The following is a 13,465-nucleotide window of genomic DNA, read 5'->3' on the forward strand; positions in this document are numbered from 1 at the left end:
TAGCACATCAGGTTTTATTCAATTTTCTGCCTTCAATGTTAGATTCAAAGTCAGACAAGAATTTAGTCCAGCAATTGTTCCAGAAATGGTTGTGATAAAGTAGGAGATTTTACATCAAAATCCCATCCTTGGCAAAACAGTAGAGTGAAGAAGATAAACTCACATAGGTTGGCACAAAAGCAAGCCTCGTGAATGAATTGGAAGGCTGAACATGTAGAAGAAAAGGCAGAATGAATGGACTAGATTCCAGGAGTGTTTCAAGTGACTGGCCTCAGGCTGAGACTTTTATTTATTTCAATGAAAAACATTTACAAAAGATTCATATGTTCAGAGGTGGGGCTTTTGGAAAGTGATCACGTCATGGTGGCATGAATCTCATCAATTCATTGACTGATTCACTGATGAGTTTATAGCTGTATGAGATATTGGAGGCGGGGCCTGCTGGAGGAAGAAGGCCACTGGGGCAAGTCTTTGAAGGTTATAGTCTTTCATGGGATCTCTCCCCTTTTCTCTGCTTCCTGCCTGCCAGGAAGCAGCAGTTTTTCTCCTTTATGCAGTTTCTACCTTGGAGCCAGGTGACCATGGATTTAAACCTCTGAAACTGAACCAAAATGAACATTTTCTCCTTTAACTTATGTATGTCAGGTATTTTGTCCAAGTGATGAAAAGGTGACCAACATAGATGCTCTGTGCCCTTCACATATTTTGAATGTTACTTCAGATAATTGTTCCAGAAATAATAAGCCGAAATTATTCAGTCAACACTCCCAGACAAATGGATGCTGATTGTGAATTAAAACACATTTACTGGGAGTAATGTATTACAGAATTTCTTAAAAAGGCAGATGTCCCCTTTAGCACAAATATGAGTAGAAACTCATTAACAATCATATTTGTATATTTGAGATCAGTATATTGCTAGGTATTATAAAACAGCATTATTAGACAATATTTTGTGAGTTAGTATTGGTAGCAAGATTTGATCTCTGAAAGAAGACAAAGAATGTTTTGTTTATATTTGTGATTTTAGGGACCAACAGGGAAAGATTTTGTTATTTAACTGATCTCTATGTTTTAACCCTCCCTTTCTTTCTTTCTTTTCTTTTCCTTTTTTTTTGGACAGCACTGCCCTTCTCTTTTATTTTTTCATAAATTGGGTTTATTGGTACAGAACAGTGTCCTTTGAGGACTGATTCCTGATCTAGACCTTGGCTTCTCAAACTGTTGTTCATCAAAACATGATATGATTCTGTTGAGTTCATTCGCTGGTGCTTCTTTTTAGTGGTCTTCTCTTTTTAAGTGCATTATTTTCTTATGCAGAAAAAAAGTGTTCCACTTCTGGAATTAAAGTTTTGCATGTTCTAAAGTTGATTTTATCCTCCCTTCTCCAGCATGCTCTGTTTGACATGATTGACACAGTGCATGTACCGGTTAGCCAGAGCAGAACAGCTGAGGGTAAACAGAGCTATCCTTCGAGAGATGATATTAAGTGAGGAAGAATGCTCAAAGGCAAAGCACTTGACTAAGCAGCTGGAAGAGAAAAACCGAACGATAAAGAAGCAGGATGCGTTCTACAAAGAGCAGCTGGCTAGACTGGATGAGAGGAGTTCAGAGTTCTATAAAGTTATCACTGAGAAATATCAGAAAGCTGCTGAGGAAGTAGAAGCAAAGTTCAAGCGGTATGATTATCATCTGGTCTGTGCTGATCTGCAGGCCAAAATCTTCCAGTGTTACCATGAATAACCTCTCCCTTTCTAAGGAGAGAAATTTAAGCTGATTGTTTTGATTTCAGATTAGTTATTTGGTGGGAATGGGATGGTTTACTGTTTTAAAAGGTTATGCCAAGGATCGGTCTCTTTTGACTTTCCATCTTGATGTAGTGAGCAGACCCTGCACTGCTGGACTGCCTTGCTATTTCAAGGGTTCTGCTTCATTTTTCCCCAATACTTCTTAACAGTTCTGCTGAGGTGACTGACATCACTTCAAAAGTTTTATCCCAACTTCATGTGTAAATTTTTAGATGTCGGATTCCTGAAAATTTGTCCTCCATAAGAATGCACTAATTTGTAATAATCTGAATTAGAATGCCGTTTTCCTACAGTTTTACCAAGAAAGTGTTTTCTTCAACTTTTGAAAGTTTGCCAATATGAAATAGAACATTCTCAAAGTAGTCTTAATCTGTTTATTTGTACTCAAATTGAGAATCTATTCATATGGCTAAGATCAATTGTAATTTATTTTTTTGTATAGCTCCTCACTGTTTTTGGTTCACATTTATATAGCATTTCTTATCTGTATTTTAAAATAAAACATCTCCACCAAACAACAATAATCCTGGCTTTTTGTTAAAAATTATCTTGTGTGAGTGTAACTTATTGCTAACTCAGTGAATAAAAACATGTACAGAAAATATTTTTAAGATGCCTCACATACCTTAATATATCCTTGTATCAGTGTATATTTTCTGGAACATAAGTGTGCATTTAGAAATATTTTTCCACATTTTTAATTAAGGCATATTGATTAATGTTTTTATTTTTTCAGATTTGGACATGCACATCAGATAATTTTATCATTCCTCCCCTAACCCTCTCTTCCAACCTCCTTCTTAGTTTTATGTTATTTTGGGAGGAAGTGGGGACTCAATGTGTGTGTACTTGATCATATTCATGGCCCCATTACCTGTGCTTAATTTTCGTCAAATTCTTATCTTTCACGTGTATAAATAGAACCATTTCTCCCACAAAGATGTTTATGGAGTGTGTTATTGTGGTGAATCTCCGTATAATTTAATAATGATGCAAAATGAGTACACAAATTATGAATATAATAAAATACAGCGAATAAAGTTCTGAGTTCCCTTTAATATTTAAACTAAATTTCTGTTTGTTCTTTTACTGCCTTGACACTACCAAAAATAAGGCATTGTGTTGATAAATATGTAAGCTTTGTTACTGAAAAATAGCCTCAGCTCATTAATATGTAAGGGACATAGCCACTAATGCATTTATATATTTCGTTACTAGAAAATAGATTTTTGGGGGACATTTTTGCATTCTGGAGTTGGAGTGTTAGTTAAATTGATGTCAAAAGAAACAACATTCTCAAGACAGATGAATTGGTTCTAATGTAGTTGTTAGTACTCATTCTTGTAAGAAATTTAATTTTTACCTTCACATTATTTTATCTGAAGAATGCTGAGGAGGTCCAGACTGTTAGGGAAACTGTCTCTGTTGCTACGCATAACTGCAAATTTCCAAAGAAAAGTAGGTTTTGGAGTGGGAAAAAGTCTTATTTCTTTATTTCCCACCTGTAATTATGATCTTATACTACTTCCTTACAGGGTTATCATCCTTATAAGGATAAAATAAGCCTTTCTATTTTTTAATTTTTCTTTTTTTAAAAGGACAGTATATGAAATTGGATCTTATATTCATGAAGTAGCTACATTAATTCAAAAAAACATTTACAGAGTCCTTTCTAAATGTCACACTTCTATTGAAGAAAATTCCAAGAGGCTCAAAAAAAGTCACAATATGACAAAATAGAAATGTGTAATTATGCCCAAGGAGAGAAAAATAGAGACATCCTAAAATATCCAGGTAAAATGGGAAAATAAAATTGTAATTTCTCAATCTGTGTTCATGAATGTCTAAAAATAAATCACTCACAAAAGATAATCAGGAAAACAATACAATTCCAAAACTCCTGTGAATTAAAAAATATCTAGAAGTAGACCTTTTATTATTTTCCAGGCATTTTTAACTCAGTAAATTGGATATGGCTCTGGGAAAGAGGAGACCCTTTGTAAAGAGAGGAGAAACTGGAGGAAAAAGACGGTGAGGCCCATTTGCTGTGTCTCAGGAGGACCAGGGAGCTGTGTGCAGGCCATGTCTCAGGCATCCAGCTGCTTCCAGATTTAGTGTGAGGGCACCAAAGCCCACTTCAAATCCCCACTGGGAAATATAATTCCTAAAGTATCTCTCAGTGAAACTGGGAGAAAATGTGGTTTCTAGGAGAGAAAGAAATGGATAATTCTGAAGAATGGTGATGGCATTGGAGTAAATGTCCATAGGGATAAACTAATATACTATTTATCAAGAAGTAGTAATATTTATAGCTAGCATTGTTCGCTATATCTTAATTTGCATTTTCAAAACCTCTCCAGGTAATAAACACTGAGTAACAATTGTAAAGAGAACAAAGATAAAAGAAAACATCACACAATTTGGTATTTTTATTTCACAGGATTGATAGGATGGAAAATGGATCTTATTCAAGAATAGAAGGCAGATCTAACTCTACACATGGATTGATATACAACAATGCTTTAATATTATCCAAAATTATATTTTTAGAACTTTTTTGAAGAAAAATACATTTAAAAATATACAAAAGTTTCTTTCAGTTTAATCATGAAACACAGATATCTGTTCTGTATGATCCTTTGTAATACATGGCCTGAGACAGCTAATTGCATAAAGAGAAAAAGATTATTTCACTCAAATTTTGGACAGTCAAGGGAATGGTACCCTGATTGGTTCAGTTCTGATGAACTCATACCTGCAGTCATATAATGGCAGAGGGTGTGTGTGTGTGTGTGTGTGTGTGTGTAAGAGCTTACAGTGCTGTAATAGCTTCTTGTTAGATGTTTGTCAAAAACTTCATGTGGTCATAGGTGAGTTTTTTTCAGAAGTGGCTGGATCCAGAGTGTGTTATTCTGGGATAAATTGTGTGATGCTGGGATCAAGAATGTGTGATTACTATATTAGTCCACTGATTAATTTGAAGGCCCACCCTGGGTATGAGTGCTACCTGAGGCACTACCTCGATAGTGCCTGGATAGAATATAAGGGACAAAAAGAGAGTTTAGGTTGTTGCGTGCTATTTCTTCCTTACTTCACTGCTTTGCTGCCTTATGTCCACCATGAACTGTTTCACCTCTGTGATTCCCCCCTGCCATACTGCCTTGCCTTGGAGCCAGCCAAATATAAACTGAAACCTCTGTGAGTTGCAATATATCTTCCCTCTTTTAACTTTGGGTGTTGGGTATTCTGTCTCAGCCATGAGAAAATTAACTAAGACAGTTATCAAACAGGAATCAAGAAGAGAGACTAGAATCCCACAATATATTCTGAGGTCACTTCTCCAATGATCTAGAATGCCCATATCCACCAGGCCTCACCTCTCAAAAGTTCCACTACACTTTAATAGCATCACCATAGGGACCAAGCCTTCAGTCACAATGGACCCTGGGGAACACAATTAAGAGTTAATCCACATTCCAACCTGAACTTTTGTTAATCTCATGTTGATGGGGACAAGCTATATGAATCAAATGCAATGCAGTTCTAATGTTCAATTAAATTAATTCAATAAAAAGTTATACCTTTATTCTGTAAAGAATACTCACTGAAAATCAAATAGCAGATTACATCCGAGTAATCAATTATTAAAAAATAATTAATCTGGAGAGTCATTTATTTTTGTAATCTAATTTTTCAGTGGACCAGTAAAATGGTTACCTGTTGCTTTAATTTGGATGTGAAATGAGTTTCAAACTCCATATATTGTTTAATTCCCCAGCTAGGTATAACTGAGAGGTGGTGGAAACTTTAGGAGATAGAGCTGAGTGGAGGTCTCCCAGGTGGGGCATGCACTTGAATAGAATAGCCAGACCCCATCCTTTCTCTCTCTCTGTGTCTTTCACTCTTGGCCATTAGGTGAATGGCTTTGCTCTGCCGTACTTTCTCACTATGGCAGGCCCAGATCAGTGGGGCCAATTTCTCATGGACTAAAGTCCCCTAAATTGTGAGACAAAATAAACCTTTTTTCTTTATTAGTTGATTTATCTCAGGTATTTTTCATAGTAACCAAAACTGACTAAGATATCTGCTAGATGGATGGGTATTTAAATTTACTTTAAAAATAAAAATATATATTTATTGAGACTTAATTTTTATGATTTGACTTCTTTCTTCATGTAATTATTTATTTACTCATTCAACATGGATTCATTAAGGATCTGTTATTATTTAGAAACAGTACTAGAAACTGAGAATACAAGTTAAAGACCATTTTTTTAAACCACTCAAGCTAGAAAAAGAAAAAAAATTTTCTAAATATCTTCTTGTAATTTGGGGTGGAGATCAAGCTGACTTTCTTTGAAGAATGGATTCATAAATAGAGGCATAATAAATAATACATTTGGTAGACTTAGTGAGGCACCTGCCAAATTTTTTTCTGCTCTTTGAAAGATTTTAAATGTGAACAATATTTAGTTCTACCATTTTCATCTTGTGACTCTTTGGGCATAATTCACTTGCTTATACCACATGATCTTATTATTTTGGACATAAATGTTTAGACTAGAAGTGGATGACTGAATAAAAATTGGTCGCCTATCAATGGGGCACCCATCCAAGTAGACAGTCTTCTAGATTATACCTAGATTATACCTTCCTGAACAATAAGAATGTGTCTGTAGTGCATTTAAGCAATTCATTCACTCATTCATTGATAATTTCAACAAGCAATGTTTTAACATATGTGTTAATTACTGGCATATGAAGATGAATATGGAAAACAATATGGCCTCTGCCTTTCAGCATCCTGCAAGCAATCAACTAACACAGATAAACAAGCAACTAGTAACATGGGAAATGCATACTATGGTGAATTTCCTGTGGAGTGCGTCCTTCTATAATTCTATTTTATTATAATTAAATATGTGACTATGCATATGTATATGTATTTCAACCCATAGAATACATAAGGCTGCATCATTAATGCATTAAACTGTATTTATGCATCCATGTGTATGCTTGAGTGTACATTCTAGTAAATTTAATGTTAAGAAGGAAAGAATCAGGCAATAATATTGGACATTCAATTTCAATTTTAGCAATCTTTCTCAGGCATAAGAAGAAATAACTGTTATAATCCAAGAAAAAAACCCAGTATAATATTAGTCTTATGCAGAGAGAGATAAGACATAATTTTGAAATGGGAAGTTCTATTTAATGAATGGCCCTGAGTGTGCTATTGAGTTGGGCATTATGTAAAAGATGGATAGCAATTAAGCATTTTTAAAATGGGAGTCATAGAATTGTATTATCATCTCTAGATTTGGGTTGCAGCTTAGTGTATGATTGCAGAGAGAAGCAGTTAAGAATATACTAGCCTGCCAGTAAACCAGGGAAGTACTGGAGGTCTGAAGAAGTGTGTAGGCAAATAAAGAAAACATTTCAATGATATTCAGGAGATAGGCCAAATGGTGAGTGGTTAGATGTGGGTTAAGGAATAGAAGGAAAGGTTAAAGGTGATGGCTAGGTTTCTTAGGTAATTCAGTAAATAGTGGTAATTATAGGAAATGAAATGCAAATGGGAAAAGACATTGAGTGTTGAGGTTACTGGATTTGATGTGTTTGAAATTTTCTAAGGATAAAAATCTGGTTGTAAAGCTAAGGAGCTCTGTGCAGAGTTCGGGTCTCAGTTTCTGTTTGGCAATCATCAGTACACAGTTGGTTGAAGATATGGATCTGGATGAGCTATTAGAAGCAAACATAAGAATTTCAGTGTAATAAGCAGGCCTAGAACAAAAACTGAAGAGCATCAAAATATTTAAAGTGTAAGAAAAGCCTAATAAATCCAATAGGCAAGATAAAAGAAAGAAAAAGGAAAGGAGGGTAATAAAAAGTGAGAGGGATTTTGTTGTGCTAGATATCAAGAAACTCTATTGAGGAATAAGTGGTTAAAAGTACTGTGCCAGCAGCTACTAAGAAGTCAAGTAAGACTTAGAAGATTCTAGTGGATTTAAACTTGGAAAGCCTTTCCTGGAAGCCTTTTCACATCCAGCAATGTTGTGGATTGGTTTGTGTTTAAAAACTAGATGAGCAATACAAGGGAGGTAAAACAGGGAGGTGCTATACATAGATATTTACTAAGATGTTTTGTTTGAGAGATTAAAATACAGTTTCAGAGGTACATTAAAGTATAAGAAATCTCCTTTTCATTACTGAGTAGGCTTGGTTCAGTTTTAATGTTGTCAATATGGGATAATAGGGAGACACTGAAGACATACAGGAAGAGGGAATCATTTTAGATTGGAGAAGAAATAATTCTTAAATGTAACCATAGAAAAGGAGGCAAGACTGTAATGGGTTTCTGACTTTTCTGTGGAGTAGGAGATGAGGCCAAATGCTGAAGCTGTGGAGGACAGTGGCCAGAGTCACAATTTTTAGCACAGAAAAATGTATAAACAGTAAATAGGAGAGAGTACTGATGAGGTGGGCTGTGGGGAGCAGAGAGAGGAGAGAGAGGGAGAAAGAGATCCATTGTTGAGGCTAGAAACAATGAAGCAGTGTCATTAACCTGGATGGTTGTATAATTTTTCTAGCAAGAGCACATATTTAGGTTGATTACATTTTCTGATGTTTTCAGATAGAAGTGCAGAATGTAAAAAGATAAGGAAGTCAGATTTTTGGAAAGAGTATTCCAAAGGGATATATCACACAATTCATGTTGGGTAGACAAGGAAGAGGAGCAGACAAGACATTGGTCAGACAAGGAGAATGGATAATGTCTTGAGTCTCAGAGGTTTGAAGAATAGGTATAGTGGCAAAAGCATATGAAGGTCATATTGTAGTGAGAAAGTGGGACATTTGAATTTGATATTTCAGAAGAAAAGCAGTTCTGATTTTAGCTAGATGTTTCTGTGAAAACATGAATATATTGTTGCTGTGAATTTGAGTTGAAGTCAACAAAGTTAAGGGGATCAGGAATGCAAAAAAAAAGATGGTGAGATTGTTAGATCCATGTGCATGGGAGTCATTCCATGTTCTTGCTGGGACTAGAGTGAGGAGGTAATTTTCCTGATCTGCAAATTTTCATTAAGGAAGAGAGCAGGTAGCTTGGCATGGCTGAAAGGCAAGAGATTTTAGAGATTTGCTTTTATAAAAATGTGGAAGAGGAATGGCTGGGAAAAGCACTGGTAAAAAAGAGATGATGATCTCACTTGATAATTTGGAAACTAGTGGGCTACAAGGGACACTGTTCTGAGGTTGTGGAGGAGCTGAATTCATTGGGGTCACAGTTGTGAAACAACTGTTTGGTGAAAACTGTGGGAAGAGTTTTAACATCATGACAAAAATGGAAGAGGAACTAGTATAATTGGTGAATAAAGGAAACAGTTTGTTCAAAATGAGGAAAAAGAGAATGGTATGTATTTAATGAAAGACAAAAGAGAGTATTAAAATTTTTCAACTCTTGACACTAGTCAGTAATAAAATACATGTGGCACAATGGTAGATTATGGTGTTTACAAGGTTGCAAAGAAGAGGATTAGTGTATGTATACCAAGGGTCATTAGGAAGCACTGTCTTAGGAGTTGGTTGACTTTGGGTGATCAGACTGCTGAGGAACTGCTCTTCTCAGGTGGGGTGACTGCAGATGTCTGAAAACAGTGAAGCTGAATTCAAATTCCTTGTTAGAAGAGTGCAGAGAGGCCTGGTCATGTGCGTTGAGCTCAGGAGGCAGAGCTAGTGTTTTGAAGGCCTATGTTTGAGTGGAGGATATCTCACTGTCCTGGGACAGGTGGAGTTGTACACAGGTGCAAACTACCAGGGTAAGATTTTGATGAACTCTGACCTGTGAGTTGCTTAACAGTTTTCCTGCATCTCAATATTAGCTCTTCTGATACCTGGGTAAAAACAAATTGTTTCTGCAGTCGGAGCATTCATGACTTTTCTTTTAATGCTTTCACACATTTGAGCTAAGCAGAGTGGGTCAATTTATTCAATCCCCACATGATCCAGGGCCACTGGATAAAATGTAGATTGTCAGCATTCTAACTGAGCCATTTAGTGACATACATAGAACAAGAACATGTCACCAATGATGCTTGATTGATGGTCACATGGGTCCTTCGGCAACTCTTTGTCTTTCTCTTCTCATCCCAGTTGTTAGCTTTTATTTATAGCTTTCTCTTTCTTGTATATTTTCAGACTCTCTAGGATTCCAAGGCTTTTCTAGAACACACAATAAGCAAAATCCCACAAAAATAGTTTGTGACACTGCTATTAGAAAATAATTGTTGATCAAATATTACATCTCCAAAGCACTAACTTCTGCTAGGCTATGTGCTGTATATTCTACAGCCTCACTTCATATATTCTTAGGTGCATTTTGCTTAACAAAATTAATCTGCAACTAAGTCTGATTAATTATGAATTTTAATTGCCTCAACATGTCTATAAAGTTAAAGTTCTGACAGCTTTGCTCTTATTCTTTCCAATTTTCTACTACCTAGAAATAAGTTATGACTGCCAGGTGCCTTGAGTTGTATTTGAGTTAATTATTTTAGAAGAAAGATGGAAAAGCTTATTATTTTTCAAACCCCAATTTGTCATTGGCCAAGAATTCAAAATCATAACCAGAGGCCAGTTTTTAGGTTGGGAGAGAAAAGCAGGACCACTTCTCTCTTTCTCCTGCTTTAGTGTTCAAAAATAGGGATGGGGGAGAGGAAAGGCAATGGGGAAAAAAACAAGAACTAAGATATATCATGTACAGGTACAAATTCCCAATGATGAATGTGATCATAATGTATACCTAAAATGTACCAATAAACCTAATGGGAAAAAATAGGATGCTTATTATCTTTTTTTAAGCCTTAAAGCTACTGGACAAAAATGACGACTTATTTTTTTTCTCTTGCATTTTTATCTATTTTGTTTGGTTCATAAATATCTAGTTTTTAATAATCATGTGTAATGATTATTTATAAGATTTAAGTAACATTTAAAAGTAAACAGTTATTTAAATGTAGGATTTATTTCTCCTAACATATTTATAAATGGAGTAATCATTTATCTGGCACTACAAAGGCCAATAAAAAGAGTCTTGAAAAGAGCAATGATTATATTTTTCTTAACAACACAGCAATTATTTTCCATTTTAAAAATTTTATTTTAGGTATGAGGAAAAATATTTTGATTTATAATCTTCCTTACTTAAAATTTAATTTCCTTTCAATGTTGAGTTTTGTTGCGATTCACAATTAAATATTCCTTTTGATTAATGAAAACAGGAAAGAAGATTGATCTTGTCTGTAGCAATTATTCAAGTAAAACAACTTGTAGTAGTTTCACTATAGTTGCAGCTCAGCACCTGCAGAACTCCTATTCAAAGTCAAACTACAATATGCACATTTGTATTTACCTGATTAACAAGTTCCCCAAAATGGTATAAAATTAACTAAGTATACAATTCCTCAAGTTCCAATAAGAACTCTAATTTTGTATGATATGGTTTCTAGAATTAAATAAAGTTTGAAAATATCAGTTTGCCATTTTACTAATAGTTATCATTTCTTTATAATTAATTACAAAAATTTATATTTGTATTTGAAGATATTTTATAAGACTGTGTTTAAATGAACTTCATATTTTTTCTTTACTTTCCACTTCTTCTTGATAATGTTATATACTTTTGCTGACTATCTCTGAGTTTTATATCCATAGCACAGCTAAAATTAAAATATGGTAGTGGAGAAGACTTCTATACTTAGTACATATTATTCTGGAAGGGGCTTCCCAGCCACCATCTGTCCCGCCACTCCCAGCCCAGAGGAAAGGGCTTTTGGGCTGCTGTCCATCCCACTGCTCCCGGACCAGAGGAAGGGGCTTCTGAGCCAATGCCCCACCACTCCAGACCAAGAGGAAGAGGCATCTGGGCTACAGTCCCACTGCTCCTGGCCCAGAGGAAGGTGCTTCTGAGCCACTGTCCCACCTCTACCAGCTCAGAGGAGGTGAACTGCGCTGGTGCCAATAATGCCACCAGCCCTCCCTGGATCAAGATGAGAAGACATGTAAATAAGTCTAAAACCAGACTTCCAGATCACATACAGCAACCTCAAAGGGAAATAAGATGGAACACTCTGATACTCAACCACCTAGACCCACTGAACTGGCAACAAAAGAGGATCTGGAAAAAATGAAATCAGAAATAATTTCTCAGATAACAGCAGAGATTGAGCTCATAGTGCAAGACATGATTAATAAATCTAGAGAGGAGTTCAGGAACATGATGGAATCCCAACATAGGAAACAAGTGAAATCCATAAAGCAGATGAAAATAGATATCCAGGAGATGAAAAACTCCATTGAAAGTCTACACAGCAGAATGAGCCAATGTGAGGGCAGAATTTCAGATACAGAAGATAAGATTACAATTAATGGCCAGGAAAATAAAAATTGCTTCAAAATTGTAAGGGAACATGAGAAATCAATCCAGCAGCGGCTAGATGATGCAAAGAAGAATAACATAAGACTGATTGGAGTCAATGAAGAAACAGGAGAGAGTGCAGATGACATAAAAAACTGTTCACAGAAGTAATGGCAGAAAACTTACCAAGCAGGGGAAAAGAACTTGACATACAAATAAGTGAGGCATATAGGACTCCAAAGAGCCTTGATCAAAAAAAAACTACACATAGGCATAAAATTGTTAAGATTCCAGAAACTCAACAAAAGAACAAAGCTCTACAAGCAGTTAGGGAAAAGAAACAAATCATGTACAAAGGAAAGCCCATCAGAATCACAGCAGACTTCTCAACACAAACCATCAAGGCAAGAAGAGCTTGGAGAGATGTATTCCAAGCCCTAAAGGAAAACATCCTCCAAACCAGATTGATGTACCCTGCAAAACTATCTTTCAAAATTGATGGAGAAATAACATACTTTCATGTCAAAGAGCACCTTAGGAACTTCATGAATACCAAACCTGCACTCCAAAAAATTTTATACAATATCCTAGGAACAGACATTGAGGATCACAACCATAGGAAGCAAAGCAGAATGACCCATCTGAGATGAAAAGAAATTAAATGTAAAGGGGGAGATCCCAACAAAAAGAAAAAGTCATGGCAATGACAAGTCAATATGTTTCAGTTATAACCATCAATGTTAAGGGTCTCAATTCACTAATCAAAAGCAACAGACTGGCAGAATGGGTCAAGAAGCAAAATCTAACAATATGCTGCATACAAGAAACACACTTAATTCAAAAGGAAACTCATAGACTGAAAGTTAAAGGGTGGAAAACAATACTCCATGTGACAGGAACCCCCCAAAAAGCAGGAGTAGCTATCCTCTTTGCAGATCAAGTACATTTCAAACCAACACTGATTAAGAGGGATGAAGAAAGACACTACATCCTAGTAAAGGGAACAAAGAAGAGCTGACAATCATAAATATCTATGCACCACACACTAGTGCACCCAACTATATAAAACAAATACTAATGGACATGAAAAGTCATATATGCACTAATACAATTGTAGTGGGGAACCTCAATATCACACTGTCACAAACAGATAGATCAGCTAGACAAAAAATAAGTAATGAAATACTAGAACTCAATCAAACTCTTAAACAAATGAACTTAACAAGTGTTTACAGAGTGTTCC

General features: G+C 35.6%; 1 pseudogene; it reads left to right on the forward strand.

The window, feature by feature from the left end:
* Positions 1-1,422: 1,422 nt before the first annotated feature.
* LOC147824942 (MICOS complex subunit MIC19 pseudogene) lies at positions 1,423-1,743 on the forward strand (annotated as a pseudogene).
* The last annotated feature ends 11,722 nt before the right edge of the window (positions 1,744-13,465 follow it).

This window comes from Heterocephalus glaber, unplaced genomic scaffold (assembly GCF_053883595.1).
Source record: "Heterocephalus glaber isolate CG9 unplaced genomic scaffold, H.glaber_assembly_v1.0 deba00001523, whole genome shotgun sequence".
NCBI classification, from domain to species: Eukaryota; Metazoa; Chordata; class Mammalia; order Rodentia; family Bathyergidae; genus Heterocephalus; species Heterocephalus glaber.